This window comes from Electrophorus electricus, unplaced genomic scaffold (genome assembly GCF_041902795.1).
Source record: "Electrophorus electricus isolate QZ-2024a unplaced genomic scaffold, ASM4190279v1 Scaffold73, whole genome shotgun sequence".
Taxonomy (NCBI): Eukaryota; Metazoa; Chordata; class Actinopteri; order Gymnotiformes; family Gymnotidae; genus Electrophorus; species Electrophorus electricus.
In genome coordinates, this window is record NW_027658790.1 from 216,731 (window position 1) to 235,152 (window position 18,422).

The 18,422-nt window shown below is 40.1% G+C and overlaps 1 long non-coding RNA gene across 1 annotated transcript; it reads right to left on the reverse strand.

The window, feature by feature from the left end:
• Positions 1 to 2,541: 2,541 nt before the first annotated feature.
• Positions 2,542 to 4,088, reverse strand: LOC145656519 (uncharacterized). The gene is made up of 3 exons (XR_014122172.1): positions 3,925 to 4,088; positions 3,110 to 3,193; positions 2,542 to 2,730 (listed from the first exon to the last, which is right to left on the reverse strand). It is a non-coding gene; the product is annotated as an uncharacterized LOC145656519 (long non-coding RNA).
• Positions 4,089 to 18,422: the final 14,334 nt, after the last annotated feature.

An 18,422-nucleotide genomic window follows, 5' to 3' on the forward strand; every position in this document is an offset into this window, starting at 1 on the left:
TGCTCTTATTTGAATTTGTTTTTGTCTTAAGGAGAAAAAAAAGGCGTCAAACGAGACCTGTGACCCCAGGGGGAAATCATGGATCAGATGCCTCACACCAAGTCACTGTGTAAACAACACCAGGTTCATGTTTTAGTGTGAGGAATGAGTGCAGGAGTGTTTTGAAAGAGCAAATACAAACACTAACAAGAAGAGAACAAAGAAAACAGGAAGGAGAAGCTCCTATCCTTTTTGAGTTACTTACTGAGTTCATTCTCATAGCAAGTTCATTACACCTTGTGTACTTGTTGTAGTGCAGTTAGCTGTTTCTATATTGGCTGAGAGAAGGAGCAGACCTGTTCAAGTCACAGAACCATTTACATTTAAACAACAGAATCTGGTCAGTGGAGGATGTACTTTCTCAAACCTTTTTAACTGGTATCTCACCTCTGTGTCTCTCTGTGTTCGCAGGACAGGGACCACTGCACACCTCGCACCAGGACACCTTTCCAGTGATGACTCCCCTCGTGTGGAATTAGTTCACAGCTGTTTAGTCTTATACTTATCCACAACTAGGATTAGTCCATTTACTATTTCTTAGAAGTGGGGATCAAGAACATTGGAAGACGTGAGTAGTTTTTTGGAGCAATAAAGATCAATACATAAAAACAGGCAAATGACCTGGTTATACCCAAATACATCAATAAACACATCAAACAAGGTAATGCTTAGGTATGAATTTTCTTGACTTCGTGACTTATTATGAAGCTTAACTTGTTATGAACTGACACATGTGATAATGTTCACACATTTAGCTGCAATTCTTTGTTTAACTTCAGAGGGTTAAATGGAGCTCACTCAGATGATGGTGTTGACTGCTTCAAGGATTTTCACTAGAAGTTATATAACTGCAAGTTATATTACCGATGTCTAAGTGTATGCAGCGCAGAATTCTTTCTTCGTAATGTAATACATGTCCTATTTAATTCTACAAGATAAACAGGTTGGAAAATATTTGTGTAAAATAGATTATGATTATTTTTGGAACATAAAGCCATGCAAACATTGTAAGTGGACATCAAGGAAAAATATAAAATAAAAGAATAGTATAGCATACAGTTACAGGGTATTCCTGTTTTCATTGATTACTAGGGAAGCTCTTTGTCTCCCTCTTGTGGCCATTGTTGTCTGAGCCAACAACCATATCAACATAAGTGACATGAAGTTACAGAAATTAATTAAAACTAAAACGTATTTTTATAAACACGATTTGACAGTGTGTTTTACATATTCTGGTTGAATATGACATTTATGTGTACAAGATTATAAAAAACACAATCATACATTTACCTGATACTTATATCCAAAGTGACTTACGAGTGAGTATATCTTGAGCAATTGAGGGTTAAGGGCCTTGCTCCGCAAACCAACAGTGGCAACTTGGCAGCAGTAGGGCTGGAACCGGTAAGCTTCTGACTACATGTCAAGTATATTAACCACTGAGCTACCACTGATCACTGCTGGGGGTAACCATAAATGTTAGAATTTAAAATGTTGGATACTAAACTATTTAAAAAACATTTTGGAACATTTATTTATTTCATTTCCCCTAACCTTTGACAGCACGGCTAGTCCAGACCTCTGTATATGCATCTTCTTACCCCTTCTCTCTGCACACAAAAAATAAAATGCATTGAGAAGAGACTAATTGCCCAAAGGATAAAAAATAAAATGACATATATAATGATAAAAGGAAAAGGTAAATAGATAACAGTAGATGTGTTAATATAAAATCAAAAGTCATCTAAACAGAACTCAATGCAATAAGTGTGTTTTGAGATGTTTTTGTTTTGCTGTTGGTTTGTTTTTTTTTTCTGTTTTTTTGCTTTCAAGTGCTAATGCCATTATGAGTTGCTAGACCATGAAGACATTTAAAGCATAATAAAATAATCTGATTTTGCTGTAAAAGACAGATGTCATGTTCACACTGCACAACTTCACTGCTTAATGTGATCTCCTGTTTACATCTGGCAGACACGCTTATCTATAGCAACTTACAGTTTCAACTATATTACAGAGCTAGGTCCATATAGCGGTAGGAGTTTGACTCAGTTCAGTTCAGCTCACTCAGGCTTTCATTTCTGTTTTCTTGTCTTCAGGTTTTGTTTCATTGTCCCTAATAAGTCCAACTTGTGCTTGTCTACTCATGTCTCACTGTCCTCCTTTGCTTGATGTCACAACTTCATTGATACCTAAAGTGAATGTTGGAAATATCACATGTTCTTTGAGTAGGAATCAAACATCATTGCTCTAATACACTGGACTGATAGTGGACTCTGCCGAGGTACACCTACCCCTGATGTCGTGATGTTACTGAGCCTCATCCTGTCTCAGATGCCTTGACTACTCCCATCATCCCCTGATGTCCCCTGTTGTAGCCCACACCACCTCCACCCCAACCAGCTACTCTCTTTTGCCCTTAATGGACGTTCTCTTGCGACTTGGGTCTCGGACACATGCACACAAGTCTAGAAGCTCCAGAAAGTTGGACTAAACATTAAATGCTTATTTCATTTTTTTATTTATGTCTCTCTTTAAACAGCCAGAGGAGGATGGGACCCCCTTTGAGTCTTGGTTCCTCTCGACGTTTCTTCCTCATGCTCTAGGGAGCTTTTCCTTGCCACTGTCACCCTTGGCTTGCTTACTGGGGGCTTGGACTTGGACATTTGAAAAGCTGCTTTGTAATAGCACCTGTTGTAAATAAAATAAAATAAAATACAATTTTAAAAAGTACTTTATAAATAAATTTTGAGTATTTGATTTTTATATGTAATCTTAAAATGTATAAGATAACTAAAATTTGTTTTTTAATCATTACATTTTTTCACTTAAAACAAAAATATAATTTGGATAGTCCCAATAATCTAGAAAAATCAAATCTCATCATTACAGTGCCAACAACACATCAGCATCACCAGACTTCAAAGCACTTGTCTGAGAGGAAGATTTGTATGCCTGTAATTCTGTTGTTGAAGAGCCTATAAAATCAAAATAGGCTTTTAAATTTGAAATTTTAAACTCAAATAAATACAGCCTTATTTTACATGCCTTAACACACACACACAGTTACCTCACAGTGTGAATATTGTTGTTGGTGGAGAAAGTATCATAGATCCTCTTTGCTGACACATCAGTGATGTCATTGTGACTGAGGCTGAAATAAGATGGATTATAATTACCACATTGTTCAGGATTCCCAAACACACCTCCCTCTACTAAATCACCGCATAGTAGTACAAACACCTGTAGATTTATATATCAATGAATTAAATTAATGAACGAATGAATGAATAAACGAATGACTGAATTAGCAAATGAATGAATAAGCAAAGAAATAAATAGTATATTTGTGTCAGTGGACCTGAGTCATTAATGGCCAGATAATTATGCATTCTGACATTTTAAACAAAATATCATTTATTTCAGTTCTTGTACACATGACTTGTTATCTATCAGGCATGAAACTGTAAATCATAAAGAGTCTGTTATGCCTTATTTCTCTTTTTAATGAGAACATGTGTTTCTACAAGCAGTCTGGATATTTTGTAGACCACAGAGGTCCATCTTGCCAAGTACAGGCAGTGATCAGTGAACCAGTCAGCCAGTGAGAGAGGTCGTCATTTCCAAATAAAATCACCAAGAAAATCAAGCTTTTTGTTGTTTGCTTTTGAAAAAAATAAGTCCTTGAAGGAACAAAGGATATGACTGAATGAGCAAAGTTACATTTATATAGAGCCTTTCAAGGAACATACAATGCTTTACAATGAACACACACAGCTTCTATATTCAGTCACATGCCGGATTTTGTGTTAAATTGTGAGAAAAAGAGTAAAATGTGTTATATCTATGTTAGTGTTCACTGTGCACTCAACAATCAAGACTCACTACACATTCCTCCTCCCGCTTGTCCACTCACTCCAGGATGTGGGCTTTGTGCTGGTGTGGGAACAGCAGCTGCAGGCAGTGGTCAGTGAGCTGACAGTGGCTAAGGTCCAGTTCTGACAGCCCTTCAGAATGTTCCAGAAACAGCGCCAGTGACCTACAGGCCATATCAGTCCCCACACAGAGAAGAGACAGGAACTGGAGCAGCCTGGCTTTATTGCAGCTGAACACACTCAACATTCACCAACATGTAGAGTCACAAAACACTAACACACTCACATAACTACTAACATTAATGCTATTTACACACATTTTGTTTCAAATGATAAAATTCTTTTCCCTTTTCCAGAATGTTTCCCTAGTTTGTGTGGTGTTGAGTCATTGGCTTACTGAAGGGTGACTGTGTGTAAAATGGGGAAGAGTTGCCCTCACAGCCGTGTAGAGTGAGCTGTGTGTGTGTGTGTGTGAGAGAGCTCACTCTCTGGATGACCATGGAGACAACTTTGCAGTCCTCAGTGCTCAGAGTCAGTGTGTGTGTGTGTCTGTGTGTCTCCTGTCAACACGGAGAAAATAAAACACACACAGACAGTGGCTGGGCAGTTAATTTCGGATTAATATAAATATTTCACTTAAATTTACCAATTTCCTCCAGAAAGTCATTTTATTCTAGGTAAATATCCATGGATATTGCTGATTACTTGACAGGAGTCTCAATAAAACCTAAATGATGCTGGCACAAAATGACTTTTGAGGAAACTCGTGAAAAACACATAAACGTACATAAACATTTATATAACACTCCCTAAACAGACCAGTTCTGTGTTAAAATTCTGATTGTGAGAAAAGTTCAAGCCTGAGATGGGAGACGTGTTAGAGCAGTGGCTCAATGCTCTCCAACTCCGCCTTTGGTATGGAGGTGAAAAGCAGGCTGAGAGAGACTGCTGTGCAGTGCTGGAGGGTGAAGCGCAGGGCAGCACAGTGGACAGAGTCCAGCTCTCTGCTGTTCAGGTTGATGCAGTTCTCTGCTGAACTCAACAAGCTGGACACACAGTGAGCAGAGCCAGTCTGATAGATCTCTCTGATGATGGACAGTACAAAGCTGGAGCTCAGCCTGGGGAGAAGACACACACACACACACATACACACATTTCCAGGTCTCATGCTGTACAGTATAATTAAAGTGTTTGGACTGTTACTAACTGTGTGAACAATCTGAGCCACACAACACATGACTGTATTCTCTCACCTTCTGATCTGAAGTCTGGCCAGTACAGGCAGAAGGTCTCTGGGATTTTGTTACTTAATGTTGGGGATGTGTAGTGGTCCCATGAGCTGGTGGAAGCTCGTCTACTTTGCCGTAACGTCACCCTTTCGCCTTGCTGTCTGGATGCGTACTGTCTGTCAGACTAGCAATTCATCTACACTTCTCACAGATAAAACTGCCACTAATGACGAAGAATAAACATGCTGCATTCAGTGCTCTGAAGCAGAACATAAGTCATGATGAAAAAGCAAAATGTTAACATTACTTATGTTTGTGGTAGTTCCTTAGATATAGTTTGAGATGATAAAATAGTTTTCCATGGAAGTTGCCAGTTTCCAGGTAGAAAGTAGTTAAATCCAACAAAACATTTGTTAAACAGATAGAGAGCAGTAAAAGCTAGTATGCTGAAACTACCTGTTTCAAAAACAGGAAGCTTCCTTATGAAGGAAAGAGGTTCTTATGAACCTCAGCATTTTGACAGCAAGTATTAACCATGGCTATAAAACCATGTGAATAATTCAGTTATGGGATTAATCCACAAAATAGAACATCAAATCTAATTATTTGGCCAGTACAGGGTTATGCAATATTCCTTCATCTCAGCAAAATGGAATAGCTTGACTTCCTTAACTGATTAATAATTTAAAAATATCTTTCTTGACTATAAGAATATAGCTTACCCATTAGAAAGATTAAACATCCAGTCAGTTTGTATCCTGGCATGTTAATGTAAAAGGCAGCTCCTACTGGATTTGGGGAAAGATTAGTAAAAGATTTCAAGTATCTGCAAAGCAGAAAACTGCCTATTCAACAGGCATGAATGATCTGCTACCGAAGTAGTTGTGTTATTTGCATAGCCTAATTAATATCATTAGATCATGTTCTATATTACCTATATAGTTATATTAAAATTTTGCTATTGCTTTTTTGCTTCACAATTGTTACACATAATTGCTGCACCTGATACAAGGATAGGAATTTCAATTTATTCATACTGGATATAAGAATCATTAATGGCTGCTGAGTGAAGCACTTTCATTGAAAATTCATCCACCAATTTTTTTTTTTTTTTTTTTTTTGGAACTAGAAACAGGGCACATCAACCAGGAATACATTCCAGGTCTGTTTTAGAACACTGGCTGTGATTCATTACATTTTGGCAATTGTGAAAAGAAACTGGATGATACTTCTAAAAGTAATTGTGTTTGCAGTTTATTTGCACAGTTACATGAACAACACTGGTAGCATAGTCAACAGGTTTGATGGTTTTCCAGTGCACGACACTGTGATACCAGGGCTGGCCCAAGCCTGTTTGGGGCCCTATGCAGAAATCTGAGCTGCCACTGACATAACATAGGTAAAAAACAAATAGAAATAAATACATGGTCTTTGGCACCCTCTTGGCGGCCTTAGCAGGCTCTCATTTTGCTTATACGGCGGGACAATTGTTCTGCTGTTATCCTAGCTATTGAGCAGTCCTACCTAGATTTAATGTACTTATGTACATTACCCTTAGTCCAGGTTTCTGGTGTTTATTTTAGATGGATTTTTGGTTGTATATATTATAATTAGGCTACTGTGGACAATTGTATATCGTATAGCTACAGCACCTGTACTTCACACACATGTAGTAATCGGAACTAGAAAGTTGCCAACCCTATTAAAATATTAGGTTTATAGTATAATATTTGAATTAAACAGACAAAGCATTAATCACAATCATTTGCATGATGATTAAATCTTGAACCAAAAATGTATCAGAGAGCTGTAGTGTTTTTTACAGTCACACACCCAATAAAACTGTGCTTGACCATTTCTTGCCCTCTATATCATTCTCTGCAGTTTACTGAGAAAGACCTGACACTGGGTAATGCCATTGTCTATTCGAAGGCCAAAACAACAACAATCTTGGTTATCAAAGACTCACTCCACCCTGACCACAGCCTCTTCTTTTAGAAGCCATGAGAAGACCACCATCGCAGCTTGAGAGCACAAATCTAGCCTCTTAAGAGGTGTTATGTTCCACAGGCAGATCGATATCTCAATGCGGTCCACATGAAAGCAATTTTCTTTCCATGAGTGCAAATTGCACTTTTAATGCCTGATATTTCAGCCACTCATTTCTCTCACTACATGACAAAACTCTCGAAACTTTTCTCCAAAAGCACTGAATGTTATTCTAACCATTTATGGCCTTTCTCCAATCATGTACACAAAGTCCAGTATGATTCCAAATGTCATCAAAAGATATATCTGTTTGTAGCTGAACAACTTATACAATACGATCTTTCTTCTTTGTGTCAAATGAAATTAACAATTGAAAGATCCAAAACTGGCTGTGTTTCTTGCCAACATACTGGTGTTTGGACATGTGGGATTACTTGCATGTCGCTTTCAATAACTCAGTTGGTAGAGTAGAAGTTAAAACTGTCATCCTTAGGCTGTCGGCTCAACTCCAACTCACACAAACTTTATGTTTTAATGCAGAATCTGTCATTTTATATGAGCATAAGAAAAGGCTTTTTCCTGACCGGGAATCGAACCCGGGCTGCAGCGGTGAAAGCTCCGAATCCTAACCAGACAACCAGGGACAAAGCTACTGAGTTTATATGACAAGACCATTTTTCAAAGTCTGCACTCCTACTATTCTGACAATGTTTGGATGCATACTGGACTTGGTATGCATGAGTGGAAAAAGGCCATAAAGCGAGTTATTTATCTTTCTCTTTGTTCTACAAAAAAATGAAGTTTGCAAGAGTCAGGGCTCTTTTTTACCATCTGGGAAAAGAGGGAACGCTGGTATCACTAACACATGGAAAGAGCTGTTATAGTATTCCCCATTTGTCTCCTTAATGTTTCTGACATTTTAGCCACTCATTTCTCTCTCTACATGAAAACACTCTAGAAAACTTTCTCCAAAAAATACGGAATGTTATTCTAACTACTCAGAAAATAGTATTTTCCTCCCCCTTCTGACGCGTGAACTTATAGACGCCCTTGATTGCACGGTGTCTCTGTAATTGACAGGGGAGAGAGCGTATGCCACTCCCTCTCTCCCTAAGAGTACAGCCAATTATGCTCTTCTAGACTCTTGGCCACAAATGGCTGTGACACCATCAGTTTCAAAGTTAAACACAACTCCTATAGTACTAATAAAAGCTTCACACTCAGCTCAGCTGGGGCATGGCAGACACTGAAGGAAACTCCTCACTTCACTCTCTTCATCTGACCAGTCATTAAGCTCCACTGGTTTCTTCACTGTTTGGAGTTTCAGCACTTCTAGCACTTGTAATATTAGAATAGAATCCCTTTATTTACTAAAGGTACACAGAAATGTACACCGGTACACAGAAACTTACTGTATGTAAGAGTGCAATAGTTCAAAGCTGTATTAGTGCAGATAAATACAACTACAGTGCCATTGCAGCTTTTAATGCTGTTTCAGTATCAGGGTCTTCAGGAAGGCTCCACCTGGCAACCCTGAAGTGCCTTGCTATGCTTAAAACTACACACACACACACACACACACACACACACACAAACACAAACACTTAACAAGGTGAGTTCTGCTTATTTGTTATTGGAGATTTGTTAAGAAGGCTGATCGCCATTTAAAATTAGATTTCACAAACTGTAATTGTTACACTGGTGAGTTTGAGGTAGAGATGCACTTTCATTAATACTGCTTGCACTGTGTTTCTTTACAACATGCATGGACGTGTTAAAGCATCTCATATGCATGGAACACTAATACTCAGAGCATTGGAAGGTTGAAAACAGAAGCTATCTGGCTCACACAATGTTTTAAATGTGCCAAGGGAAATTCCAAGTGTGGCCATCCTTGAGTGGAGTGGAAGATAAATATGTTTTTTTTGTATTTCAAAGCGGCTGTAAGAGTATAACAGGCAGTTTAGAACATGTCAGTCCCTCCATGTAATTTCAGAGAAAATATCCTATGAAGATTGGACCAAGATTCCTGCAGAGTATTTTCAGCACATAGTGGAAACTATGCCAGAAAGAATTGCTGCAGTTCTGGAGGCCAAAGAAGGTCCAACATGCTATTAAATGGGTGTACTTAAGCCCACTGTGTCCTATTATAGGATATTGCTGGAATGTATGTGGATGTTGTTGGAATGGCCGCAGAGTTGCGGCAGCAGTACAGGTAGTCTGTAATCCTTTCCCCCATCTGAGTGAGTTTGCCCTATTGCACGGGGTCGAGTTATGATGTGAATGTTTAATTACACAGGATGGATTGTGGGCGACAGAACCGAACAGCCTTCAGGATTCAAGTAGAGAAAGGGGAAACTTCTCCAGCCTTTGAGTTAATCACAGGACTATTGCATAGCAATTAGGGATAACAGAACAGCTTTCGGGGGGGTTTGGGTGGGTTGCCTTATCCGCTCCTTTAACAGAGTAGTCACAATTCAAATTTCCCTTGTTCCATTGTTTACAAGGCATTATACATGTGCTTTATTTATAGTGCACGGAGTAATATGCAGCAAGTCTGGTCTGTCTGCTTTGGAAGAGAAACATTTGGCCAAAAGAGCAAGACACAGCCAGGAGGATGATTGGTAAGAGCACATCATAATATGCACCTTAAAGCTGTGCTCTACAGCTAGGTCCTGTTCCATGACTGCATATATAAATTAACTATTGACATTGCTATTTATATCTGGCCATTTACAGTGCACTCTTGCTCAGTGCAGCACTTGAAGCTGATTTTCCATTGTGTAGTTATTATGTTCAAGAGATGTTTGACCCGGTCAGGGTGACACACTTTAGTGAGGGCAGCAGTATCCTAGAGGACACTACAGACAGTGACGGAGACATCTCAGAGCGCGAGGTGAGAGTTTGAGTTTTTTGTTACTCTCTCTACGACATACTTTTCATGCCAGGTACTATTGTCCAGTTCAGCCAAATTTAATTTACTGCCTTGTATTATCATATATAAATTGCTGAACATCTTTTCACTCAGTTTCAAACAACCCCTCAGCTGTATTAAGCCATTTCAGGTTATTCAGAAGTACTGCTAAATGGATGTGGTGGGAAAATGAGAGCACATCAAACACAGACAGCTTTATGCATTGAGTAGTAAAGAGTAAAAGTTTATTGAGTTCTGTCCCCTGTATAACAGAGTAAAAGGACTGACGCGCAGTACGGTCCCCCTCCCCTTATACAGAGAACAGAAGAAAGAGAAAAAAAAGAAAAACGACTCCTACAGAGTATCTGCTAATTCATGTTTTGGTTAGCCTGAGCGCTGAAGGCTTCTTCTATCTCTATGGTTAGAATGGTATGTGAGCAGCTGGTGTACCTGACTCACATGCTTATCTGCAGACTGTTATGCTGTGACTATAGAAACATAAAGCAAAGTAAAATAAAGCAAAGTAAATTTCCACAAAATGAAGTAAGGCAAATTTCCACAACATTTCCCCCCTATATCACACATTATCACACATTTATTCAGCAAATAGCACTACGATGTCTTCATGTGGATCACCAGCACCGCCCATCTTGGGGAGCAGAATGTCTTCACTGAGCTGCGGTTGGTCATTGGCATGGCCGCTGAGCGCTGGCATGGTGAACACACTAGAAAGACGTCTGACACGCAATGACAAAAAAGGAGGTAAACACAGAAGAAGAAGAAAAAGAAGAAGAATGAGTAGCAGAATGGGCAACGCTACAGCCGCTACTGGAACTGTAGGCTGCGGAGTGAAGGCAGATCACAAATGATTCATATAATCAGTAATATTAGCGCTGAGATCTGGAATGTAAAAACAGCAGGAAGTGTTAATCATTTTGCACACTCCTCCTTCCTTCATGGTTAGGAGATTTAATACCATTCTATGTTGAAGCACTGCTGCCCTTATCACTTGTTGTTCTATCTTTAAGGCACCTATTGCTGCTAAGGTGTCATTAACTACTTGCAGTAACTGATAAGCTAAGCCATTGATCTTTTGCAGGGCTGCTACTGTGCCACCGCCCAGGAAAAGGGACCAACCAATGGTTTCACCCGGAGTGGTCCATGGGTCCCTCAGAATTCTACCACAATAGTCTGTGCTGGTTATGTCTCTCCTCACCCTGTGCTGCTTGGCATGGGGAAGTGTATACACCTGCGTCCTTGGGCGCACTACAGCTGGATAACAACAACCAGTCCAGTTCTGTGGCAATTCACCATAGGCCACCGAACCACCGACCCACATTACATTCCAATACCCCTGCAGGGTTGTCATGGAGCAATTCCACAGGGAACTGCTATTGGAGTCACTGCAAGTGCCATTGCTGTGCACCTGCACATAATCGATGCATCTGGACCAGACTTCCGGCACCTGCTGCTTCATCTGCTATACAAATATCTCACCCTTACTAGCTGCCACATGCAGCATCATTTTCGGTGGTGCGGGGTTAGTGGGACTGGGACAGTTTGAGGTCTGGTTAATAACCTGGCACATAGAGATTGTCATATTCACTTCTCCTACGTCTGCGTTTTTCAGAGGGATTACAGTCCTTGGAACACTGGTGTGCTGGCACACCAGATACTCTTGCTCGATATGTTGGGCATGCACAATGGCTGACATACACGCTGTATTTTGTTGGCATTTAGCTGCTAATCATTCTGCTTCAGTCGCGTTGGGACCCTGAAATGGTAACAAGTCTTCTCATAAGTCATGGGATTCTTCATCCATATTAATATTCAGTCTATGTTCTGACTGTGTTAGCTGTGCCTGATTTTCTCTACCGTCTCTTGACGGTTCCGAGTGTCGAAAGGGTAGGCCTTGCCTTTAACACCCTACTCAACACAGTTCCGACCTAGTCTGTTTGGGTGCTGCTGCTTGGAGTTGGGGCTGGCGTCGGAGCCTTCTTACAGTGTGTGTGATGTACCCAGGTTCCTCGTCCTTCTATTTTGACAGCAGTGTGGGTTGTTAACAGGAGGTTCTAGTTGTCTCCACCTGGTGCCTTCAGTGGCGGTAGCCCCTGACTGAATTTCCCGTAATGTGGCCTGCGGGGTAGCAGCGGTTTCCTGTATTTCTTGCACAGCGGTTTTAGTTGCAGCTGCCTTTGCTACTCTATCTGCAAAAGTATTCCCCTTGCTGATTTGGTCTTCTGTAGTCCTGTGAGCTGCACACTTAACAACTGCAATTGTCTTTGGCAGCGAAATGGCTTCTAGCAAGATGGTGATGTCTAATATATTTACCCGAGCTTGTCAGGAATTGCCTATGTTTCCATATGGCTCCAAAATCATTAACAGTTTTGTCTGCAGCTAGTTTGCATGCTTCCGTCAGTGCTACTAGTTCAGCAGCCTGCGCTGAATAGGAGGATGGTAATACTTCTGTTTTAAGTATTTCATGATCTGTTACTACCACGTATGCTTCCCTATTGACCCCTGTGTCGTCCCTGCATGCTGACCCATCCACATAGAGGCATAGGTCTGGGTTACTTATGGCTTCTTCAAAGAGATCAACCCGCGGTATATATACTTCAGCTAAGACTGCTGTGCAGTCTTGTGGATCTCCATCCTCCTCCGTAGGAAGGAGTGTAGCTGGGTTCAGTGTTATACACCTTTTGACAGTTATATTAGGCATATCTAAGAGGGTGGTGTGGTATCTCAGCTACCACTGGGCTGATAAGTGTGACACTCTTTGGTCCTGCAGTATTCGGTGTAATGCGTGTGGGACTAAAACAGTAAGAGGGGAGTATGCCACTATGGTTTAGGTAGCGAAATTATGGCTTGTGGTCGGTTTTGAGACAGCTTGTGTGTATTTCCCCCTTTAATGATATGCCCCAAGAACGTCACTTCCTCCTTACAATTCTGTAATTTTGCTCTACTAGGTCAGTTACATGTATGTTACATCTGAAATATTTCCATGAGCTTTTATGCAACATACTAAACAAAGGTTAGGAACAGGCTAAGTCAAATCAGGCTAACTCTCAGCAGGTCAAAAGTACTTCAGACTGCAAACTATGATCTAGTATTTTATCAAATTTTATCATAATTGTAACACAGGGAGGCTTGGCAGGATACAAAAGAGGAGCAATGATGCATACAACGATGTTTATTTAGAGACATGGAAGACAACGTAGCACTAAGGCTATCGTGGGATCAAACACTGACAACGTTAACGTTGACACAAAGGACTTATATACGCAAACAATAACAACACAATGAAGGGCAGCCATGAAACACAAGGGAGCATGGCCACACGGATGAACACACACACACACACACAAGCAAACACACACGGGGAGACGTTTGGGGGGGGGGGGCGTACCGTGACAAGAATATGTTCACACATGCTCGCTCGCTCGCTCTCTCTCTCTCTCACTCTATCTCTCCCCATCCTTTCAGCCTTTGGGTTTCAATAATACCCCCAGGGCAGACAGAGCCACTATTCAAGCAATGTAATATTCTTTAATATTCTACTCTGGCTCCTCCTACCTCTGCAATGACATCCTCAGCTTTTATTTCAGTGGGTGGCGTGTGATGTCATAATGCAGCCGCATCAATTAAGCGATTATGATGTAGTCAAAGAACAGATTTTTCAAATGAACAATTTCTGTGACCCATTTTTAGACTACAGATCACAGATAACGGGTACACTAAATTTATTATGGGTCAGTGCGGTAGTTACAATTGCAATCCAAGACGCAAGGAACATGTTCCTTCTGAGAAGCACGGGATATTTGGTAAATATGGGAAAAAGAAAAACGAAAAAACACGAGCCCAGAACCCTTCCAGAATAGAGGATGACTTCTTGGATGAACTGTGTGTGTGTGTGTGTCTGTCTGAGAGAGAGAGATCTACGTAGCAGTGTTCTAAGTATCTATACAACGCTAATAAGACATTTTCTGTTACTTTTTAAACAGATACTAGACCAAAGCGTTTAATGAAGAAGGACTTCACTACTCAGAGAACTCAATCAGCCATAGTAAGTAAAGTAGAACCAAGACAAATGATTTAAAGCCATACTGTGGCAATGGACAAAAGCCACAAAAAATGGAAAAACAGCTATGGTGAACAGTGATGCTAATTGAATGCTTGTACTTAAGTACACTGAAATGTCTCTGAATATAAATTACAAATGCATTTCAACAAATGTTCGAGAAATTAATTAAAAACACTAATGTAAATTATTTAGAATATATTTAGGACACATACATTTAGCATATGCAATCTTTGTCAGTTACAGGAAAAAAAAATACTGTTGGTGGGTTTTTTGTTTGTTTGTTTTACATTCTCCTTACTATAGAATTAACAGTCGACTGTTCGGTGACTTTGCATGCTGAGTTGTAACACTGATTATTAGTATAATTGTGGCGAGAATCAAAATCAACACTAGCTAAAATGACTGAATGCATTGGAATTTATTATTCCAATAGCACAATTTGAATGGGTCTACGGTACCTTAGTGTGTCAGGTCCTGTTATTTCTGTTGAACATTTGATGTTTGAGGGCACATTTTTACATCATTAGGCCTGCAGGCTATGTGATTACGGCTATGCGATAAAAATTGTATTTGTTTCCTTTCCAGTCCAATTCAAATTATAAATTACAAATGTATCAAAATGTAATTAAAGTCATATTTCAATTAAATGTATTTAAATACTGTTCAACAATATTTCTACTCATATCTACAGGTGGAACCTAAAGATATGAATGTCAACGAGAGGGATAAGTGTATTGAGGACCTGGAAGCCGTGTTTGCTAAAGTGAGAAAGTCTGCAGTGGAGCAGAGCAATCCTAACGCTTGTTTTCCATAAATTCTCACAATGCTATGAACTATGCATTTCAAGTAGATGTAATTAAATATTGCTTAACACTGTTTCTCTTCATAGTTGGAGGTGAAACTGAATTCTTTTATAAAGATGGAATATGGTTCCTGTGAATATGATATGGGCCAACTGATTGAGGAGATGGAATCCACAGTTGCTAGAGTGAGAAAGTCTGCAATGGAGCAGAGCAATCCTAACACTTGTTTTCCATAAATACTAACAATGCAATTAAATATGCATTTCAAGTAGATGTAATTAAATATTGCTCAACACTTTATTTGTGTCTGCAGGCGGCCAAACTGTTAGGATTAGAAGCCGTACTTGCTCGGGAGGATATGGCTGCATAACCTCTGATGACAGCAATAAAGAACATTAAAAATACTCTGACATTTTTCAGTCTAATCCCTGCCTATGTTGTCTGCAACACAGTCAATTATACCATGGATAGTAATTATATCTTTTTTTTTTTTTTTGTCTCACAAACATTCTGAATGTAACATTTCCTACAGCTTTAAAAATACAATCACCATACTTGGCACCCACACTATTTTTTCCCTTCATGTCCACTTACATCTATGTGACTTAACAATCACAATTCATTTTTAGACAACCAATTTCCAACCTCTATATATATATCGCTCGGAATTCAACAGACACCTGACTCAAGTATTTTTATTTTAATTTCCTCCATGTTGTTTATAATAGGCCTACAGTAAGAAATCCTTTTAAAGGTGATCACCATTTCTACCACTGTATACTGTTGAAGCATACAAGTTTTTATTCAGTGAGAGATATGTCATTTATGGGGATTAGGTACAGCGTGTTTTGTTCAGGACATTCACGACGATATATGTTCTAAATGGGATTGTTAAATAACTAGCTAGCTAGCCATGTATTTAGACAGAACCTGAATTGTGTTACATGGGGATTTTTATCCTATGTTTTTAAGGCTGCATTATGTACAGCCTAGCATAAATAAATACGCAAGAATGCAGAGCACAAATAGTCCATAGTTTATTTTCCCTTCTATATAAGCCCGCAGGTTCATAGGTGACTAGCTTTTATAATGTCATGTGTAATTTGAGCATAATGGTGGAAACTTCAAAGAACAATATGGAAAAAAAGGAGGGTTGTTTACATAATTGCCCTTGAAAAAGTTTATAAGAATTAAACTCTTGTGTACCCCTCAGACATTCTCCAGAGGGTCCCTCAAAAGCATGTTTATATTTAAGTTGCAATAAAGGACAGGACCAGCTATTCTCTTCAACTAATTCTGATATCAAGTGGAAACAAGTTGTCAGGTTCTGGTCCGCACCGAACCAGGAACGCAGACACAGACACGTACACACATATCCGCACAAATCACCTACCACAACCACTGCTCGGTTCACAATCACACACTTATCAACCATCACGATCACCTGCTTCTAATTAACTCTCTCCCTATTTAAACCCCTCATGTACCATCCTCCAGTGTTTCCCATTTAGCATACTGTGGACTAAAGCTGAGCCTGTCTTCATGAGCTTCCCCACATCTGTGTTTTTAAAACTTTTTGGCAGTGACTAATATCCTGCCTTTTTATCCCTCACCCATGTCTTGCTCAGGTGTCAATATGTCACATAACTAAATTAGTGTTCTATTATTTTCTTAGTTTGTACAAGAAGTACAAATATGTAGCTATCTAACATTTATAATGTGTATTGTTTCTTATTTTGTTAACATTAAAATGTAAAACCAAGTGAAAACATTTAAATGTAAAAACAGGTTTGACACTGCTTTGGATCTAGTGAAAATACTAGAAGCTGTCAACACCATGACCTGAGCAGTCTGCATTTAACACATAGAGAGAGAGACAGAGACGATGTACGACAACAACCAAAGGTATTCAGATCTTAAGGGAATCCTTTCACTTAGTCTTCAATTATGCACTCCATAGATGTCATGAGGGACAGCCTCACAAGAAAGGAGGCCTGGTGCATGGCATGCAGTGGTGCCTATCATGCGAACACAGAGAGAGATAGAGACAAGGTAGCAGACAACAACCAAACGTGTTCAACTGCTGTCAGGTCTTTCTCAGTAAACTTCAGAGAATGAAGTACAGGGCAAGCACTTGAACATGCACATGTTCTTCCCTGGATACAGACACTTTGCCTCAAAGACAGTTGCCTCACAGGTTTGTTCCAAAATGACTTCTGTGGTGGAAATTCAGCAAACAAGGAGTCAGATGTGGATAAGAAGATTTTATTGAGTTATTAGTTTCAAAAAATGAGCGTGCCTATTTGCTTCGCTCCCCTTTGGGTGATTTCCCTCCCCTTATATACTAGCCGTAGCGTTCGAGAGAACGAGGGAGGGTTTGCTTCTGCTGAGACCAGATAACTCCTTGGAAGGAGTGTATTTCTTCAAGGACGTTCTCTAGGGAACGTCCTGTTCTTCTAATCTTATGCTAAGCTTTCTCACGCTTTACAATGATAGAGAAAGAAACACAACAATATTTCCTTCACACTTCCCCCCTTTGATTCTTTGTCAATCATCAACATCATCTAGACTTTAATTTTCAATGAATAGTGCCTGGAGGTCATTAAATTCCTCAGAATCCTCATCCACCCCCTCTGGCAGTTCTTGCAACAGTTGATACTGTACACGAGTAAGATTAGTCACCCAGGTGACACAACAATTCATAATACATGGCAGGAAACACATAACCATCAATACGACAATGAGCACAGGAAAAAGCACCGTCATTGCCCAGTGTCCCCACGGGCCCAGGGCCGAGGTGAACCATGAGAACCATGAATTGTCTGCTGGGGACGGCTCCTGGATGTCCTGTTTCATATGTGTAATCAGGTCTGTTATATTATCATAATAATCTGGGATGTGAAAACAACATGATACATTTATCTTCTTACACACCCCACCTTCCTCGGCTAGGAGCAAATCTAAGGCCATTCTATTCTGCAGGACTACTTGGCGAATCTGGTGCAATTCTTGGTTTAGGAGTGTAAAAATCGTCTCAGTCCTATTGGCCAGAGTTAGGACTTGCCACGCTAAACCATTAATCTTATTCAAGGCTGCAGTGGTTGCCGTCACCAATGCCATTGCACAAGCGATATTGCCTTTGCATCTGTCCTCTGGCAGGAGTTGTCGTCCCGCGATCGGGGCGAGAGTAGTGAGTAGGATAGTGACAAACAGAGAATTCATCATGAGTCCTCAGGTCGTTCTGGCGCCTTCTTGCAATGAGTGTGGTGTATCCACGTTGCTCGTCCGTCGGTTTTGACGGCGGTGTTAGTCGTCAGCAGCACTTGGAATGGTCCTCTCCACCTGGGCTGGTTCCACCGCTTCCTTCTGAAGTCCTTTATCAGCACCCAATCACCTGGTTGGTGGGTGTGGAGTGGAGTATCCGTCACCTCGGGAAGAACTGCCTTCACCTGCTTAGACACATGGGAGAGAGATTTGTGCAGAGACACACAA